Source organism: Copadichromis virginalis, linkage group LG2 (assembly GCF_057382275.1).
Source record: "Copadichromis virginalis isolate Kocher_CV1m ecotype Utaka linkage group LG2, C_Virginalis_male_GT1.1, whole genome shotgun sequence".
In the NCBI taxonomy this organism is placed as follows: Eukaryota; Metazoa; Chordata; class Actinopteri; order Cichliformes; family Cichlidae; genus Copadichromis; species Copadichromis virginalis.
Window position 1 is genome coordinate 17423537 of NC_140619.1, and position 22140 is coordinate 17445676.

Sequence of the window (22140 nt, forward strand, 5' to 3'; positions counted from 1 at the left end):
CTTTATTTCGCCAAGACAGTGTATTTCTCACTGTTACATGCATTTGAATGGGAAACTCGCCTGAAACAAAGTATAGGTTTTCATTATGTGAATAATTTTAAAATCTTAGCTCAAACGGCTGCAAAACCTGTTTGCCCAGCACGGGGATATTGAGTTCTATAAGATAAAGCCATAAACATGTTTGTCTGAGTCTTCTATCAAACGTTACAGCGATTTATATGAAGTTGTTCAAAAACGCTTTATTTCGCCAAGACAGTGTATTTCTCACTGTTACATGCATTTGAATGGGAAACTCGCCTGAAACAAAGTATAGGTTTTCATTATGTGAATAATTTTAAAATCTTAGCTCAAACGGCTGCAAAACCTGCTTGCCCAGCACGGGGATATTGAGTTCTATAAGATAAAGCCATAAACATGTTTGTCTGAGTCTTCTATCAAAAGTTACAGCGATTTATATGAAGTGGTTGAAAAACGCTTTATTTCGCCAAGACAGTGCGTTTCTCACTGTTGCATGCATTTGAATGGGAAACTCGCCTGAAACAAAGTATAGGTTTTCATTATGTGTATAACTTGGAAATCTTAGCTCAAACGGCTGCAAAACCTGTTTGCCCAGCATGGGGACCTTGAGTTCTATAAGATAAAGCCATAAACATGTTTGTCTGAGTCTTCTATCAAAGGTTACAGCTATTTATATGAAGTTGTACAAAAACGCTTTATTTCGCCAAGACAGTGTGTTTCTCACTGTTACATGCATTTGAATGGGAAACTCGCCTGAAACAAAGTATAGGTTTTCATTATGTGAATAATTTTAAAATCTTAGCTCAAACGGCTGCAAAACCTGTTTTCCCAGCACGGGGATATTGAGTTCTATAAGATAAAGCCATAAACATGTTTGTCTGAGTCTTCTATCAAAAGTTACAGCGATTTATATGAAGTTGTTCAAAAACGCTTTATTTCGCCAAGACAATGCGTTTCTCACTGTTACATGCATTTGAATGGGAAACTCGCCTGAAACAAAGTATAGGTTTTCATTATGTGAATAATTTTAAAATCTTAGCTCAAACGGCTGCAAAACCTGTTCTGTTTGCCCAGCACGGGGATATTGAGTTCTATAAGATAAAGCCATAAACATGTTTGTCTGAGTCTTCTATCAAAAGTTACAGCTATTTATATGAAGTGGTTGAAAAACGCTTTATTTCGCCAAGACAGTGTATTTCTCACTGTTACATGCATTTGAATGGGAAAGTCGCCTGAAACAAAGTATAGGTTTTCATTATGTGAATAATTTTAAAATCTTAGCTCAAACGGCTGCAAAACCTGTTCTGTTTGCCCAGCACGGGGATATTGAGTTCTATAAGATAAAGCCATAAACATGTTTGTCTGAGTCTTCTATCAAAAGTTACAGCTATGTATATGAAGTGGTTGAAAAACGCTTTATTTCGCCAAGACAGTGTATTTCTCACTGTTACATGCATTTGAATGGGAAACTCGCCTGAAACAAAGTATAGGTTTTCATTATGTGAATAATTTTAAAATCTTAGCTCAAACGGCTGCAAAACCCATTCTGTTTGCCCAGCACGGGGATATTGAGTTCTATAAGATAAAGCCATAAACATGTTTGTCTGAGTCTTCTATCAAAAGTTACAGATTTATATGAAGTTGTTCAAAAACGCTTTATTTCGCCAAGACAGTGTGTTTCTCACTGTTACATGCATTTGAATGGGAAACTCACCCGAGACAAAGTACAGGTTTTCATTATGTGAATAATTTTAAAATCTTAGCTCAAACGGCTGCAAAACCTGTTCTGTTTGCCCAGCACGGGGATATTGAGTTCTATAAGATAAAGCCACAAACATGTTTGTCTGAGTCTTCTATCAAAAGTTACAGCGATTTATATGAAGTTGTTCAAAAACGCTTTATTTCGCCAAGACAATGCGTTTCTCACTGTTACATGCATTTGAATGGGAAACTCGCCTGAAACAAAGTATAGGTTTTCATTATGTGAATAATTTTAAAATCTTAGCTCAAACGGCTGCAAAACCCATTCTGTTTGCCCAGCATGGGGATATTGAGTTCTATAAGATAAAGCCATAAACATGTTTGTCTGAGTCTTCTATCAAAGGTTACAGCTATTTATATGAAGTTGTACAAAAACGCTTTATTTCGCCAAGACAGTGTGTTTCTCACTGTTACATGCATTTGAATGGGAAACTCGCCTGAAACAAAGTATAGGTTTTCATTATGTGAATAATTTTAAAATCTTAGCTAAAACGGCTGCAAAACCTGTTTTCCCAGCACGGGGATATTGAGTTCTATAAGATAAAGCCATAAACATGTTTGTCTGAGTCTTCTATCAAAAGTTACAGCGATTTATATGAAGTTGTTCAAAAACGCTTTATTTCGCCAAGACAATGCGTTTCTCACTGTTACATGCATTTGAATGGGAAACTCGCCTGAAACAAAGTATAGGTTTTCATTATGTGAATAATTTTAAAATCTTAGCTCAAACGGCTGCAAAACCTGTTCTGTTTTCCCAGCACGGGGATATTGAGTTCTATAAGATAAAGCCATAAACATGTTTGTCTGAGTCTTCTATCAAAAGTTACAGCGATTTATATGAAGTTGTACAAAAACGCTTTATTTCGCCAAGACAGTGTGTTTCTCACTGTTACATGCATTTGAATGGGAAACTCGCCTGAAACAAAGTATAGGTTTTCATTATGTGAATAATTTTAAAATCTTAGCTCAAACGGCTGCAAAACCTGTTTGCCCAGCACGGGGATATTGAGTTCTATAAGATAAAGCCATAAACATGTTTGTCTGAGTCTTCTATCAAAAGTTACAGCGATTTATATGAAGTTGTTCAAAAACGCTTTATTTCGCCAAGACAATGCCTTTCTCACTGTTACATGCATTTGAATGGGAAACTCGCCTGAAACAAAGTATAGGTTTTCATTATGTGAATAATTTTAAAATCTTAGCTCAAACGGCTGCAAATCCTGTTTTCCCAGCATGGGGACCTTGAGTTCTATAAGATAAAGCCATAAACATGTTTGTCTGAGTCTTCTATCAAACGTTACAGCTATTTATATGAAGTTGTACAAAAACGCTTTATTTCGCCAAGACAGTGTGTTTCTCACTGTTACATGCATTTGAATGGGAAACTCGCCTGAAACAAAGTATAGGTTTTCATTATGTGAATAATTTTAAAATCTTAGCTCAAACGGCTGCAAAACCCATTCTGTTTGCCCAGCACGGGGATATTGAGTTCTATAAGATAAAGCCATAAACATGTTTGTCTGAGTCTTCTATCAAAAGTTACAGCGATTTATATGAAGTTGTTCAAAAACGCTTTATTTCGCCAAGACAATGCGTTTCTCACTGTTACATGCATTTGAATGGGAAACTCACCCGAGACAAAGTATAGGTTTTCATTATGTGAATAATTTTAAAATCTTAGCTCAAACGGCTGCAAAACCTGTTTGCCCAGCACGGGGATATTGAGTTCTATAAGATAAAGCCATAAACATGTTTGTCTGAGTCTTCTATCAAAAGTTACAGCGATTTATATGAAGTTGTTCAAAAACGCTTTATTTCGCCAAGACAATGCGTTTCTCACTGTTACATGCATTTGAATGGGAAACTCGCCTGAAACAAAGTATAGGTTTTCATTATGTGAATAATTTTAAAATCTTAGCTCAAACGGCTGCAAAACCTGTTCTGTTTGCCCAGCACGGGGATATTGAGTTCTATAAGATAAAGCCATAAACATGTTTGTCTGAGTCTTCTATCAAAAGTTACAGCTATTTATATGAAGTGGTTGAAAAACGCTTTATTTCGCCAAGACAGTGTATTTCTCACTGTTACATGCATTTGAATGGGAAACTCGCCTGAAACAAAGTATAGGTTTTCATTATGTGAATAATTTTAAAATCTTAGCTCAAACGGCTGCAAAACCTGTTCTGTTTGCCCAGCACGGGGATATTGAGTTCTATAAGATAAAGCCATAAACATGTTTGTCTGAGTCTTCTATCAAAAGTTACAGCTATGTATATGAAGTGGTTGAAAAACGCTTTATTTCGCCAAGACAGTGTATTTCTCACTGTTACATGCATTTGAATGGGAAACTCGCCTGAAACAAAGTATAGGTTTTCATTATGTGAATAATTTTAAAATCTTAGCTCAAACGGCTGCAAAACCCATTCTGTTTGCCCAGCATGGGGATATTGAGTTCTATAAGATAAAGCCATAAACATGTTTGTCTGAGTCTTCTATCAAAAGTTACAGATTTATATGAAGTTGTTCAAAAACGCTTTATTTCGCCAAGACAGTGTGTTTCTCACTGTTACATGCATTTGAATGGGAAACTCACCCGAGACAAAGTATAGGTTTTCATTATGTGAATAATTTTAAAATCTTAGCTCAAACGGCTGCAAAACCTGTTTGCCCAGCACGGGGATATTGAGTTCTATAAGATAAAGCCATAAACATGTTTGTCTGAGTCTTCTATCAAAAGTTACAGCGATTTATATGAAGTTGTTCAAAAACGCTTTATTTCGCCAAGACAATGCGTTTCTCACTGTTACATGCATTTGAATGGGAAACTCGCCTGAAACAAAGTATAGGTTTTCATTATGTGAATAATTTTAAAATCTTAGCTCAAACGGCTGCAAATCCTGTTTTCCCAGCACGGGGATATTGAGTTCTATAAGATAAAGCCATAAACATGTTTGTCTGAGTCTTCTATCAAACGTTACAGCTATTTATATGAAGTTGTACAAAAACGCTTTATTTCGCCAAGACAGTGTGTTTCTCACTGTTACATGCATTTGAATGGGAAACTCGCCTGAAACAAAGTATAGGTTTTCATTATGTGAATAATTTTAAAATCTTAGCTCAAACGGCTGCAAAACCCATTCTGTTTGCCCAGCACGGGGATATTGAGTTCTATAAGATAAAGCCATAAACATGTTTGTCTGAGTCTTCTATCAAAAGTTACAGCGATTTATATGAAGTTGTTCAAAAACGCTTTATTTCGCCAAGACAATGCGTTTCTCACTGTTACATGCATTTGAATGGGAAACTCACCCGAGACAAAGTATAGGTTTTCATTATGTGAATAATTTTAAAATCTTAGCTCAAACGGCTGCAAAACCTGTTTGCCCAGCACGGGGATATTGAGTTCTATAAGATAAAGCCATAAACATGTTTGTCTGAGTCTTCTATCAAAAGTTACAGCGATTTATATGAAGTTGTTCAAAAACGCTTTATTTCGCCAAGACAATGCGTTTCTCACTGTTACATGCATTTGAATGGGAAACTCGCCTGAAACAAAGTATAGGTTTTCATTATGTGAATAATTTTAAAATCTTAGCTCAAACGGCTGCAAAACCTGTTTGCCCAGCACGGGGATATTGAGTTCTATAAGATAAAGCCATAAATATGTTTGTCTGAGTCTTCTATCAAACGTTACAGCGATTTATATGAAGTTGTACAAAAACGCTTTATTTCGCCAAGACAATGCGTTTCTCACTGTTACATGCATTTGAATGGGAAACTCGCCTGAAACAAAGTATAGGTTTTCATTATGTGAATAATTTTAAAATCTTAGCTCAAACGGCTGCAAAACCTGTTTTCCCAGCACGGGGATATTGAGTTCTATAAGATAAAGCCATAAACATGTTTGTCTGAGTCTTCTATCAAAAGTTACAGCGATTTATATGAAGTTGTTCAAAAACGCTTTATTTCGCCAAGACAATGCGTTTCTCACTGTTACATGCATTTGAATGGGAAACTCGCCTGAAACAAAGTATAGGTTTTCATTATGTGAATAATTTTAAAATCTTAGCTCAAACGGCTGCAAAACCTGTTCTGTTTGCCCAGCACGGGGATATTGAGTTCTATAAGATAAAGCCATAAACATGTTTGTCTGAGTCTTCTATCAAAAGTTACAGCTATTTATATGAAGTGGTTGAAAAACGCTTTATTTCGCCAGGACAGTGTATTTCTCACTGTTACATGCATTTGAATGGGAAACTCGCCTGAAACAAAGTATAGGTTTTCATTATGTGAATAATTTTAAAATCTTAGCTCAAACGGCTGCAAATCCTGTTTTCCCAGCATGGGGACCTTGAGTTCTATAAGATAAAGCCATAAACATGTTTGTCTGAGTCTTCTATCAAAAGTTACAGCGATTTATATGAAGTTGTACAAAAACGCTTTATTTCGCCAAGACAGTGTGTTTCTCACTGTTACATGCATTTGAATGGGAAACTCACCCGAGACAAAGTATAGGTTTTCATTATGTGAATAATTTTAAAATCTTAGCTCAAACGGCTGCAAAACCTGTTTGCCCAGCACGGGGATATTGAGTTCTATAAGATAAAGCCATAAACATGTTTGTCTGAGTCTTCTATCAAAAGTTACAGCGATTTATATGAAGTTGTTCAAAAACGCTTTATTTCGCCAAGACAATGCGTTTCTCACTGTTACATGCATTTGAATGGGAAACTCGCCTGAAACAAAGTATAGGTTTTCATTATGTGAATAATTTTAAAATCTTAGCTCAAACGGCTGCAAAACCTGTTTGCCCAGCACGGGGATATTGAGTTCTATAAGATAAAGCCATAAACATGTTTGTCTGAGTCTTCTATCAAAAGTTACAGCTATTTATATGAAGTGGTTGAAAAACGCTTTATTTCGCCAGGACAGTGTATTTCTCACTGTTACATGCATTTGAATGGGAAACTCGCCTGAAACAAAGTATAGGTTTTCATTATGTGAATAATTGTAAAATCTTAGCTCAAACGGCTGCAAAACCTGTTTGCCCAGCACGGGGATATTGAGTTCTATAAGATAAAGCCATAAACATGTTTGTCTGAGTCTTCTATCAAAAGTTACAGCTATTTATATGAAGTGGTTGAAAAACGCTTTATTTCGCCAGGACAGTGTATTTCTCACTGTTACATGCATTTGAATGGGAAACTCGCCTGAAACAAAGTATAGGTTTTCATTATGTGAATAATTTTAAAATCTTAGCTCAAACGGCTGCAAAACCTGTTCTGTTTGCCCAGCACGGGGATATTGAGTTCTATAAGATAAAGCCATAAACATGTTTGTCTGGGTCTTCTATCAAAAGTTACAGCGATTTATATGAAGTTGTTCAAAAACGCTTTATTTCGCCAAGACAATGCGTTTCTCACTGTTACATGCATTTGAATGGGAAACTCACCCGAGACAAAGTATAGGTTTTCATTATGTGAATAATTTTAAAATCTTAGCTCAAACGGCTGCAAAACCTGTTTGCCCAGCACGGGGATATTGAGTTCTATAAGATAAAGCCATAAACATGTTTGTCTGAGTCTTCTATCAAAAGTTACAGCGATTTATATGAAGTTGTTCAAAAACGCTTTATTTCGCCAAGACAATGCGTTTCTCACTGTTACATGCATTTGAATGGGAAACTCGCCTGAAACAAAGTATAGGTTTTCATTATGTGAATAATTTTAAAATCTTAGCTCAAACGGCTGCAAAACCTGTTTGCCCAGCACGGGGATATTGAGTTCTATAAGATAAAGCCATAAACATGTTTGTCTGAGTCTTCTATCAAAAGTTACAGCGATTTATATGAAGTTGTTCAAAAACGCTTTATTTCGCCAAGACAATGCGTTTCTCACTGTTACATGCATTTGAATGGGAAACTCGCCTGAAACAAAGTATAGGTTTTCATTATGTGAATAATTTTAAAATCTTAGCTCAAACGGCTGCAAAACCTGTTTGCCCAGCACGGGGATATTGAGTTCTATAAGATAAAGCCATAAACATGTTTGTCTGGGTCTTCTATCAAAAGTTACAGCGATTTATATGAAGTGGTTGAAAAACGCTTTATTTCGCCAAGACAGTGTATTTCTCACTGTTACATGCATTTGAATGGGAAACTCGCCTGAAACAAAGTATAGGTTTTCATTATGTGAATAATTTTAAAATCTTAGCTCAAACTGCTGCAAAACCTGTTCTGCTTGCCCAGCACGGGGATATTGAGTTCTATAAGATAAAGCCATAAACATGTTTGTCTGAGTCTTCTATCAAAAGTTACAGCGATTTATATGAAGTTGTACAAAAGCGCTTTATTTCGCCAAGACAATGCGTTTCTCACTGTTACATGCATTTGAATGGGAAACTCGCCTGAAACAAAGTATAGGTTTTCATTATGTGAATAATTTTAAAATCTTAGCTCAAACGGCTGCAAATCCTGTTTTCCCAGCACGGGGATATTGAGTTCTATAAGATAAAGCCATAAACATGTTTGTCTGAGTCTTCTATCAAAAGTTACAGCTATTTATATGAAGTGGTTGAAAAACGCTTTATTTCGCCAGGACAGTGTATTTCTCACTGTTACATGCATTTGAATGGGAAACTCGCCTGAAACAAAGTATAGGTTTTCATTATGTGAATAATTGTAAAATCTTAGCTCAAACGGCTGCAAAACCTGTTTGCCCAGCACGGGGATATTGAGTTCTATAAGATAAAGCCATAAACATGTTTGTCTGAGTCTTCTATCAAAAGTTACAGCTATTTATATGAAGTGGTTGAAAAACGCTTTATTTCGCCAGGACAGTGTATTTCTCACTGTTACATGCATTTGAATGGGAAACTCGCCTGAAACAAAGTATAGGTTTTCATTATGTGAATAATTTTAAAATCTTAGCTCAAACGGCTGCAAATCCTGTTTTCCCAGCATGGGGACCTTGAGTTCTATAAGATAAAGCCATAAACATGTTTGTCTGAGTCTTCTATCAAAAGTTACAGCTATTTATATGAAGTTGTACAAAAACGCTTTATTTCGCCAAGACAGTGTGTTTCTCACTGTTACATGCATTTGAATGGGAAACTCGCCTGAAACAAAGTATAGGTTTTCATTATGTGAATAATTTTAAAATCTTAGCTCAAACGGCTGCAAAACCTGTTCTGTTTGCCCAGCACGGGGATATTGAGTTCTATAAGATAAAGCCATAAACATGTTTGTCTGAGTCTTCTATCAAAAGTTACAGCTATTTATATGAAGTTGTACAAAAACGCTTTATTTCGCCAAGACAGTGTGTTTCTCACTGTTACATGCATTTGAATGGGAAACTCGCCTGAAACAAAGTATAGGTTTTCATTATGTGAATAATTTTAAAATCTTAGCTCAAACGGCTGCAAAACCTGTTCTGTTTGCCCAGCACGGGGATATTGAGTTCTATAAGATAAAGCCATAAATATGTTTGTCTGAGTCTTCTATCAAAAGTTACAGCGATTTATATGAAGTTGTTCAAAAACGCTTTATTTCGCCAAGACAATGCGTTTCTCACTGTTACATGCATTTGAATGGGAAACTCGCCTGAAACAAAGTATAGGTTTTCATTATGTGAATAATTTTAAAATCTTAGCTCAAACGGCTGCAAAACCTGTTCTGTTTGCCCAGCACGGGGATATTGAGTTCTATAAGATAAAGCCATAAACATGTTTGTCTGAGTCTTCTATCAAAAGTTACAGCGATTTATATGAAGTTGTTCAAAAACGCTTTATTTCGCCAAGACAATGCGTTTCTCACTGTTACATGCATTTGAATGGGAAACTCACCCGAGACAAAGTATAGGTTTTCATTATGTGAATAATTTTAAAATCTTAGCTCAAACGGCTGCAAAACCTGTTTGCCCAGCACGGGGATATTGAGTTCTATAAGATAAAGCCATAAACATGTTTGTCTGAGTCTTCTATCAAAAGTTACAGCTATTTATATGAAGTGGTTGAAAAACGCTTTATTTCGCCAGGACAGTGTATTTCTCACTGTTACATGCATTTGAATGGGAAACTCGACTGAAACAAAGTATAGGTTTTCATTATGTGAATAATTTTAAAATCTTAGCTCAAACGGCTGCAAAACCTGTTTGCCCAGCACGGGGATATTGAGTTCTATAAGATAAAGCCATAAATATGTTTGTCTGAGTCTTCTATCAAACGTTACAGCGATTTATATGAAGTTGTACAAAAACGCTTTATTTCGCCAAGACAATGCGTTTCTCACTGTTACATGCATTTGAATGGGAAACTCGCCTGAAACAAAGTATAGGTTTTCATTATGTGAATAATTTTAAAATCTTAGCTCAAACGGCTGCAAAACCTGTTTGCCCAGCACGGGGATATTGAGTTCTATAAGATAAAGCCATAAACATGTTTGTCTGAGTCTTCTATCAAAAGTTACAGCGATTTATATGAAGTGGTTGAAAAACGCTTTATTTCGCCAAGACAGTGTATTTCTCACTGTTACATGCATTTGAATGGGAAACTCGCCTGAAACAAAGTATAGGTTTTCATTATGTGAATAATTTTAAAATCTTAGCTCAAACTGCTGCAAAACCTGTTCTGCTTGCCCAGCACGGGGATATTGAGTTCTATAAGATAAAGCCATAAACATGTTTGTCTGAGTCTTCTATCAAAAGTTACAGCGATTTATATGAAGTTGTACAAAAGCGCTTTATTTCGCCAAGACAATGCGTTTCTCACTGTTACATGCATTTGAATGGGAAACTCGCCTGAAACAAAGTATAGGTTTTCATTATGTGAATAATTTTAAAATCTTAGCTCAAACGGCTGCAAAACCTGTTTGCCCAGCACGGGGATATTGAGTTCTATAAGATAAAGCCATAAACATGTTTGTCTGAGTCTTCTATCAAAAGTTACAGCTATTTATATGAAGTGGTTGAAAAACGCTTTATTTCGCCAGGACAGTGTATTTCTCACTGTTACATGCATTTGAATGGGAAACTCGCCTGAAACAAAGTATAGGTTTTCATTATGTGAATAATTTTAAAATCTTAGCTCAAACGGCTGCAAAACCTGTTTGCCCAGCACGGGGATATTGAGTTCTATAAGATAAAGCCATAAATATGTTTGTCTGAGTCTTCTATCAAACGTTACAGCGATTTATATGAAGTTGTACAAAAACGCTTTATTTCGCCAAGACAATGCGTTTCTCACTGTTACATGCATTTGAATGGGAAACTCGCCTGAAACAAAGTATAGGTTTTCATTATGTGAATAATTTTAAAATCTTAGCTCAAACGGCTGCAAAACCTGTTTGCCCAGCACGGGGATATTGAGTTCTATAAGATAAAGCCATAAACATGTTTGTCTGAGTCTTCTATCAAAAGTTACAGCGATTTATATGAAGTGGTTGAAAAACGCTTTATTTCGCCAAGACAGTGTATTTCTCACTGTTACATGCATTTGAATGGGAAACTCGCCTGAAACAAAGTATAGGTTTTCATTATGTGAATAATTTTAAAATCTTAGCTCAAACTGCTGCAAAACCTGTTCTGCTTGCCCAGCACGGGGATATTGAGTTCTATAAGATAAAGCCATAAACATGTTTGTCTGAGTCTTCTATCAAAAGTTACAGCGATTTATATGAAGTTGTACAAAAGCGCTTTATTTCGCCAAGACAATGCGTTTCTCACTGTTACATGCATTTGAATGGGAAACTCGCCTGAAACAAAGTATAGGTTTTCATTATGTGAATAATTTTAAAATCTTAGCTCAAACGGCTGCAAAACCTGTTTGCCCAGCACGGGGATATTGAGTTCTATAAGATAAAGCCATAAACATGTTTGTCTGAGTCTTCTATCAAAAGTTACAGCTATTTATATGAAGTGGTTGAAAAACGCTTTATTTCGCCAGGACAGTGTATTTCTCACTGTTACATGCATTTGAATGGGAAACTCGCCTGAAACAAAGTATAGGTTTTCATTATGTGAATAATTTTAAAATCTTAGCTCAAACGGCTGCAAAACCTGTTTGCCCAGCACGGGGATATTGAGTTCTATAAGATAAAGCCATAAACATGTTTGTCTGAGTCTTCTATCAAAAGTTACAGCTATTTATATGAAGTGGTTGAAAAACGCTTTATTTCGCCAGGACAGTGTATTTCTCACTGTTACATGCATTTGAATGGGAAACTCGCCTGAAACAAAGTATAGGTTTTCATTATGTGAATAATTTTAAAATCTTAGCTCAAACGGCTGCAAATCCTGTTTTCCCAGCATGGGGACCTTGAGTTCTATAAGATAAAGCCATAAACATGTTTGTCTGAGTCTTCTATCAAAAGTTACAGCTATTTATATGAAGTTGTACAAAAACGCTTTATTTCGCCAAGACAGTGTGTTTCTCACTGTTACATGCATTTGAATGGGAAACTCGCCTGAAACAAAGTATAGGTTTTCATTATGTGAATAATTTTAAAATCTTAGCTCAAACGGCTGCAAAACCTGTTCTGTTTGCCCAGCACGGGGATATTGAGTTCTATAAGATAAAGCCATAAACATGTTTGTCTGGGTCTTCTATCAAAAGTTACAGCGATTTATATGAAGTTGTTCAAAAACGCTTTATTTCGCCAAGACAATGCGTTTCTCACTGTTACATGCATTTGAATGGGAAACTCACCCGAGACAAAGTATAGGTTTTCATTATGTGAATAATTTTAAAATCTTAGCTCAAACGGCTGCAAAACCTGTTTGCCCAGCACGGGGATATTGAGTTCTATAAGATAAAGCCATAAACATGTTTGTCTGAGTCTTCTATCAAAAGTTACAGCGATTTATATGAAGTTGTTCAAAAACGCTTTATTTCGCCAAGACAATGCGTTTCTCACTGTTACATGCATTTGAATGGGAAACTCGCCTGAAACAAAGTATAGGTTTTCATTATGTGAATAATTTTAAAATCTTAGCTCAAACGGCTGCAAAACCTGTTTGCCCAGCACGGGGATATTGAGTTCTATAAGATAAAGCCATAAACATGTTTGTCTGAGTCTTCTATCAAAAGTTACAGCGATTTATATGAAGTTGTTCAAAAACGCTTTATTTCGCCAAGACAATGCGTTTCTCACTGTTACATGCATTTGAATGGGAAACTCGCCTGAAACAAAGTATAGGTTTTCATTATGTGAATAATTTTAAAATCTTAGCTCAAACGGCTGCAAAACCTGTTTGCCCAGCACGGGGATATTGAGTTCTATAAGATAAAGCCATAAACATGTTTGTCTGGGTCTTCTATCAAAAGTTACAGCGATTTATATGAAGTGGTTGAAAAACGCTTTATTTCGCCAAGACAGTGTATTTCTCACTGTTACATGCATTTGAATGGGAAACTCGCCTGAAACAAAGTATAGGTTTTCATTATGTGAATAATTTTAAAATCTTAGCTCAAACTGCTGCAAAACCTGTTCTGCTTGCCCAGCACGGGGATATTGAGTTCTATAAGATAAAGCCATAAACATGTTTGTCTGAGTCTTCTATCAAAAGTTACAGCGATTTATATGAAGTTGTACAAAAGCGCTTTATTTCGCCAAGACAATGCGTTTCTCACTGTTACATGCATTTGAATGGGAAACTCGCCTGAAACAAAGTATAGGTTTTCATTATGTGAATAATTTTAAAATCTTAGCTCAAACGGCTGCAAATCCTGTTTTCCCAGCACGGGGATATTGAGTTCTATAAGATAAAGCCATAAACATGTTTGTCTGAGTCTTCTATCAAAAGTTACAGCTATTTATATGAAGTGGTTGAAAAACGCTTTATTTCGCCAGGACAGTGTATTTCTCACTGTTACATGCATTTGAATGGGAAACTCGCCTGAAACAAAGTATAGGTTTTCATTATGTGAATAATTGTAAAATCTTAGCTCAAACGGCTGCAAAACCTGTTTGCCCAGCACGGGGATATTGAGTTCTATAAGATAAAGCCATAAACATGTTTGTCTGAGTCTTCTATCAAAAGTTACAGCTATTTATATGAAGTGGTTGAAAAACGCTTTATTTCGCCAGGACAGTGTATTTCTCACTGTTACATGCATTTGAATGGGAAACTCGCCTGAAACAAAGTATAGGTTTTCATTATGTGAATAATTTTAAAATCTTAGCTCAAACGGCTGCAAATCCTGTTTTCCCAGCATGGGGACCTTGAGTTCTATAAGATAAAGCCATAAACATGTTTGTCTGAGTCTTCTATCAAAAGTTACAGCTATTTATATGAAGTTGTACAAAAACGCTTTATTTCGCCAAGACAGTGTGTTTCTCACTGTTACATGCATTTGAATGGGAAACTCGCCTGAAACAAAGTATAGGTTTTCATTATGTGAATAATTTTAAAATCTTAGCTCAAACGGCTGCAAAACCTGTTCTGTTTGCCCAGCACGGGGATATTGAGTTCTATAAGATAAAGCCATAAACATGTTTGTCTGAGTCTTCTATCAAAAGTTACAGCTATTTATATGAAGTGGTTGAAAAACGCTTTATTTCGCCAAGACAGTGTATTTCTCACTGTTACATGCATTTGAATGGGAAACTCGCCTGAAACAAAGTATAGGTTTTCATTATGTGAATAATTTTAAAATCTTAGCTCAAACGGCTGCAAAACCTGTTCTGTTTGCCCAGCACGGGGATATTGAGTTCTATAAGATAAAGCCATAAACATGTTTGTCTGAGTCTTCTATCAAAAGTTACAGCTATTTATATGAAGTTGTACAAAAACGCTTTATTTCGCCAAGACAGTGTGTTTCTCACTGTTACATGCATTTGAATGGGAAACTCGCCTGAAACAAAGTATAGGTTTTCATTATGTGAATAATTTTAAAATCTTAGCTCAAACGGCTGCAAAACCTGTTCTGTTTGCCCAGCACGGGGATATTGAGTTCTATAAGATAAAGCCATAAATATGTTTGTCTGAGTCTTCTATCAAAAGTTACAGCGATTTATATGAAGTTGTTCAAAAACGCTTTATTTCGCCAAGACAATGCGTTTCTCACTGTTACATGCATTTGAATGGGAAACTCGCCTGAAAGAAAGTATAGGTTTTCATTATGTGAATAATTTTAAAATCTTAGCTCAAACGGCTGCAAAACCTGTTCTGTTTGCCCAGCACGGGGATATTGAGTTCTATAAGATAAAGCCATAAACATGTTTGTCTGAGTCTTCTATCAAAAGTTACAGCGATTTATATGAAGTTGTTCAAAAACGCTTTATTTCGCCAAGACAATGCGTTTCTCACTGTTACATGCATTTGAATGGGAAACTCGCCTGAAACAAAGTATAGGTTTTCATTATGTGAATAATTTTAAAATCTTAGCTCAAACGGCTGCAAATCCTGTTTTCCCAGCATGGGGACCTTGAGTTCTATAAGATAAAGCCATAAACATGTTTGTCTGAGTCTTCTATCAAAAGTTACAGCGATTTATATGAAGTTGTTCAAAAACGCTTTATTTCGCCAAGACAATGCGTTTCTCACTGTTACATGCATTTGAATGGGAAACTCACCCGAGACAAAGTATAGGTTTTCATTATGTGAATAATTTTAAAATCTTAGCTCAAACGGCTGCAAAACCTGTTTGCCCAGCACGGGGATATTGAGTTCTATAAGATAAAGCCATAAACATGTTTGTCTGAGTCTTCTATCAAAAGTTACAGCGATTTATATGAAGTTGTTCAAAAACGCTTTATTTCGCCAAGACAATGCCTTTCTCACTGTTACATGCATTTGAATGGGAAACTCGCCTGAAACAAAGTATAGGTTTTCATTATGTGAATAATTTTAAAATCTTAGCTCAAACGGCTGCAAAACCTGTTTGCCCAGCACGGGGATATTGAGTTCTATAAGATAAAGCCATAAACATGTTTGTCTGAGTCTTCTATCAAAAGTTACAGCGATTTATATGAAGTTGTTCAAAAACGCTTTATTTCGCCAAGACAATGCGTTTCTCACTGTTACATGCATTTGAATGGGAAACTCGCCTGAAACAAAGTATAGGTTTTCATTATGTGAATAATTTTAAAATCTTAGCTCAAACGGCTGCAAAACCTGTTTGCCCAGCACGGGGATATTGAGTTCTATAAGATAAAGCCATAAATATGTTTGTCTGAGTCTTCTATCAAACGTTACAGCGATTTATATGAAGTTGTACAAAAACGCTTTATTTCGCCAAGACAATGCGTTTCTCACTGTTACATGCATTTGAATGGGAAACTCGCCTGAAACAAAGTATAGGTTTTCATTATGTGAATAATTTTAAAATCTTAGCTCAAACGGCTGCAAAACCTGTTTGCCCAGCACGGGGATATTGAGTTCTATAAGATAAAGCCATAAACATGTTTGTCTGGGTCTTCTATCAAAAGTTACAGCGATTTATATGAAGTGGTTGAAAAACGCTTTATTTCGCCAAGACAGTGTATTTCTCACTGTTACATGCATTTGAATGGGAAACTCGCCTGAAACAAAGTATAGGTTTTCATTATGTGAATAATTTTAAAATCTTAGCTCAAACTGCTGCAAAACCTGTTCTGCTTGCCCAGCACGGGGATATTGAGTTCTATAAGATAAAGCCATAAACATGTTTGTCTGAGTCTTCTATCAAAAGTTACAGCGATTTATATGAAGTTGTACAAAAGCGCTTTATTTCGCCAAGACAATGCGTTTCTCACTGTTACATGCATTTGAATGGGAAACTCGCCTGAAACAAAGTATAGGTTTTCATTATGTGAATAATTTTAAAATCTTAGCTCAAACGGCTGCAAAACCTGTTTGCCCAGCACGGGGATATTGAGTTCTATAAGATAAAGCCATAAACATGTTTGTCTGAGTCTTCTATCAAAAGTTACAGCTATTTATATGAAGTGGTTGAAAAACGCTTTATTTCGCCAGGACAGTGTATTTCTCACTGTTACATGCATTTGAATGGGAAACTCGCCTGAAACAAAGTATAGGTTTTCATTATGTGAATAATTTTAAAATCTTAGCTCAAACGGCTGCAAAACCTGTTTGCCCAGCACGGGGATATTGAGTTCTATAAGATAAAGCCATAAACATGTTTGTCTGAGTCTTCTATCAAAAGTTACAGCTATTTATATGAAGTGGTTGAAAAACGCTTTATTTCGCCAGGACAGTGTATTTCTCACTGTTACATGCATTTGAATGGGAAACTCGCCTGAAACAAAGTATAGGTTTTCATTATGTGAATAATTTTAAAATCTTAGCTCAAACGGCTGCAAAACCTGTTTGCCCAGCACAGGGATATTGAGTTCTATAAGATAAAGCCATAAACATGTTTGTCTGAGTCTTCTATCAAAAGTTACAGCTATTTATATGAAGTGGTTGAAAAACGCTTTATTTCGCCAAGACAGTGTATTTCTCACTGTTACATGCATTTGAATGGGAAACTCGCCTGAAACAAAGTATAGGTTTTCATTATGTGAATAATTTTAAAATCTTAGCTCAAACGGCTGCAAATCCTGTTTTCCCAGCATGGGGACCTTGAGTTCTATAAGATAAAGCCATAAACATGTTTGTCTGAGTCTTCTATCAAAAGTTACAGCTATTTATATGAAGTTGTACAAAAACGCTTTATTTCGCCAAGACAGTGTGTTTCTCACTGTTACATGCATTTGAATGGGAAACTCGCCTGAAACAAAGTATAGGTTTTCATTATGTGAATAATTTTAAAATCTTAGCTCAAACGGCTGCAAAACCTGTTCTGTTTGCCCAGCACGGGGATATTGAGTTCTATAAGATAAAGCCATAAACATGTTTGTCTGAGTCTTCTATCAAAAGTTACAGCTATTTATATGAAGTGGTTGAAAAACGCTTTATTTCGCCAAGACAGTGTATTTCTCACTGTTACATGCATTTGAATGGGAAACTCGCCTGAAACAAAGTATAGGTTTTCATTATGTGAATAATTTTAAAATCTTAGCTCAAACGGCTGCAAAACCTGTTCTGTTTGCCCAGCACGGGGATATTGAGTTCTATAAGATAAAGCCATAAACATGTTTGTCTGAGTCTTCTATCAAAAGTTACAGCTATTTATATGAAGTTGTACAAAAACGCTTTATTTCGCCAAGACAGTGTGTTTCTCACTGTTACATGCATTTGAATGGGAAACTCGCCTGAAACAAAGTATAGGTTTTCATTATGTGAATAATTTTAAAATCTTAGCTCAAACGGCTGCAAAACCTGTTCTGTTTGCCCAGCACGGGGATATTGAGTTCTATAAGATAAAGCCATAAACATGTTTGTCTGAGTCTTCTATCAAAAGTTACAGCTATTTATATGAAGTGGTTGAAAAACGCTTTATTTCGCCAAGACAGTGTATTTCTCACTGTTACATGCATTTGAATGGGAAACTCGCCTGAAACAAAGTATAGGTTTTCATTATGTGAATAATTTTAAAATCTTAGCTCAAACGGCTGCAAAACCTGTTTGCCCAGCACGGGGATATTGAGTTCTATAAGATAAAGCCATAAACATGTTTGTCTGGGTCTTCTATCAAAAGTTACAGCGATTTATATGAAGTTGTACAAAAACGCTTTATTTCGCCAAGACAATGCGTTTCTCACTGTTACATGCATTTGAATGGGAAACTCGCCTGAAACAAAGTATAGGTTTTCATTATGTGAATAATTTTAAAATCTTAGCTCAAACGGCTGCAAAACCTGTTCTGTTTGCCCAGCACGGGGATATTGAGTTCTATAAGATAAAGCCATAAACATGTTTGTCTGAGTCTTCTATCAAAAGTTACAGCTATTTATATGAAGTGGTTGAAAAACGCTTTATTTCGCCAAGACAGTGTATTTCTCACTGTTACATGCATTTGAATGGGAAACTCGCCTGAAACAAAGTATAGGTTTTCATTATGTGAATAATTTTAAAATCTTAGCTCAAACGGCTGCAAAACCTGTTTGCCCAGCACGGGGATATTGAGTTCTATAAGATAAAGCCATAAACATGTTTGTCTGAGTCTTCTATCAAAAGTTACAGCTATTTATATGAAGTTGTACAAAAACGCTTTATTTCGCCAAGACAGTGTGTTTCTCACTGTTACATGCATTTGAATGGGAAACTCGCCTGAAACAAAGTATAGGTTTTCATTATGTGAATAATTTTAAAATCTTAGCTCAAACGGCTGCAAAACCTGTTCTGTTTGCCCAGCACGGGGATATTGAGTTCTATAAGATAAAGCCATAAACATGTTTGTCTGAGTCTTCTATCAAAAGTTACAGCTATTTATATGAAGTGGTTGAAAAACGCTTTATTTCGCCAAGACAGTGTATTTCTCACTGTTACATGCATTTGAATGGGAAACTCGCCTGAAACAAAGTATAGGTTTTCATTATGTGAATAATTTTAAAATCTTAGCTCAAACGGCTGCAAAACCTGTTTGCCCAGCACGGGGATATTGAGTTCTATAAGATAAAGCCATAAACATGTTTGTCTGGGTCTTCTATCAAAAGTTACAGCGATTTATATGAAGTTGTTCAAAAACGCTTTATTTCGCCAAGACAATGCGTTTCTCACTGTTACATGCATTTGAATGGGAAACTCGCCTGAAACAAAGTATAGGTTTTCATTATGTGAATAATTTTAAAATCTTAGCTCAAACGGCTGCAAAACCTGTTCTGTTTGCCCAGCACGGGGATATTGAGTTCTATAAGATAAAGCCATAAACATGTTTGTCTGAGTCTTCTATCAAAAGTTACAGCTATTTATATGAAGTGGTTGAAAAACGCTTTATTTCGCCAAGACAGTGTATTTCTCACTGTTACATGCATTTGAATGGGAAACTCGCCTGAAACAAAGTATAGGTTTTCATTATGTGAATAATTTTAAAATCTTAGCTCAAACTGCTGCAAAACCTGTTCTGCTTGCCCAGCACGGGGATATTGAGTTCTATAAGATAAAGCCATAAACATGTTTGTCTGGGTCTTCTATCAAAAGTTACAGCGATTTATATGAAGTTGTTCAAAAACGCTTTATTTCGCCAAGACAATGCGTTTCTCACTGTTACATGCATTTGAATGGGAAACTCGCCTGAAACAAAGTATAGGTTTTCATTATGTGAATAATTTTAAAATCTTAGCTCAAACGGCTGCAAAACCTGTTCTGTTTGCCCAGCACGGGGATATTGAGTTCTATAAGATAAAGCCATAAACATGTTTGTCTGAGTCTTCTATCAAAAGTTACAGCTATTTATATGAAGTGGTTGAAAAACGCTTTATTTCGCCAAGACAGTGTATTTCTCACTGTTACATGCATTTGAATGGGAAACTCGCCTGAAACAAAGTATAGGTTTTCATTATGTGAATAATTTTAAAATCTTAGCTAAAACGGCTGCAAAACCTGTTCTGTTTGCCCAGCACGGGGATATTGAGTTCTATAAGATAAAGCCATAAACATGTTTGTCTGGGTCTTCTATCAAAAGTTACAGCGATTTATATGAAGTTGTTCAAAAACGCTTTATTTCGCCAAGACAATGCGTTTCTCACTGTTACATGCATTTGAATGGGAAACTCGCCTGAAACAAAGTATAGGTTTTCATTATGTGAATAATTTTAAAATCTTAGCTCAAACGGCTGCAAAACCTGTTCTGTTTGCCCAGCACGGGGATATTGAGTTCTATAAGATAAAGCCATAAACATGTTTGTCTGAGTCTTCTATCAAAAGTTACAGCTATTTATATGAAGTGGTTGAAAAACGCTTTATTTCGCCAAGACAGTGTATTTCTCACTGTTACATGCATTTGAATGGGAAACTCGCCTGAAACAAAGTATAGGTTTTCATTATGTGAATAATTTTAAAATCTTAGCTCAAACTGCTGCAAAACCTGTTCTGCTTGCCCAGCACGGGGATATTGAGTTCTATAAGATAAAGCCATAAACATGTTTGTCTGAGTCTTCTATCAAAAGTTACAGCGATTTATATGAAGTTGTACAAAAACGCTTTATTTCGCCAAGACAATGCGTTTCTCACTGTTACATGCATTTGAATGGGAAACTCGCCTGAAACAAAGTATAGGTTTTCATTATGTGAATAATTTTAAAATCTTAGCTCAAACGGCTGCAAAACCTGTTTGCCCAGCACGGGGATATTGAGTTCTATAAGATAAAGCCATAAACATGTTTGTCTGGGTCTTCTATCAAAAGTTACAGCGATTTATATGAAGTTGTTCAAAAACGCTTTATTTCGCCAAGACAATGCGTTTCTCACTGTTACATGCATTTGAATGGGAAACTCGCCTGAAACAAAGTATAGGTTTTCATTATGTGAATAATTTTAAAATCTTAGCTCAAACGGCTGCAAAACCTGTTCTGTTTGCCCAGCACGGGGATATTGAGTTCTATAAGATAAAGCCATAAACATGTTTGTCTGAGTCTTCTATCAAAAGTTACAGCTATTTATATGAAGTGGTTGAAAAACGCTTTATTTCGTCAAGACAGTGTATTTCTCACTGTTACATGCATTTGAATGGGAAACTCGCCTGAAACAAAGTATAGGTTTTCATTATGTGAATAATTTTAAAATCTTAGCTCAAACGGCTGCAAAACCTGTTTGCCCAGCACGGGGATATTGAGTTCTATAAGATAAAGCCATAAATATGTTTGTCTGAGTCTTCTATCAAAAGTTACAGCGATTTATATGAAGTTGTACAAAAATGCTTTATTTCGCCAAGACAATGCGTTTCTCACTGTTACATGCATTTGAATGGGAAACTCGCCTGAAACAAAGTATAGGTTTTCATTATGTGAATAATTTTAAAATCTTAGCTCAAACGGCTGCAAAACCTGTTTGCCCAGCACGGGGATATTGAGTTCTATAAGATAAAGCCATAAATATGTTTGTCTGAGTCTTCTATCAAAAGTTACAGCGATTTATATGAAGTTGTACAAAAATGCTTTATTTCGCCAAGACAATGCGTTTCTCACTGTTACATGCATTTGAATGGGAAACTCGCCTGAAACAAAGTATAGGTTTTCATTATGTGAATAATTTAAAAATCTTAGCTCAAACGGCTGCAAAACCTGTTTGCCCAGCACGGGGATATTGAGTTCTATAAGATAAAGCCATAAACATGTTTGTCTGGGTCTTCTATCAAAAGTTACAGCGATTTATATGAAGTTGTACAAAAATGCTTTATTTCGCCAAGACAATGCGTTTCTCACTGTTACATGCATTTGAATGGGAAACTCGCCTGAAACAAAGTATAGGTTTTCATTATGTGAATAATTTTAAAATCTTAGCTCAAACGGCTGCAAAACCTGTTTGCCCAGCACGGGGATAT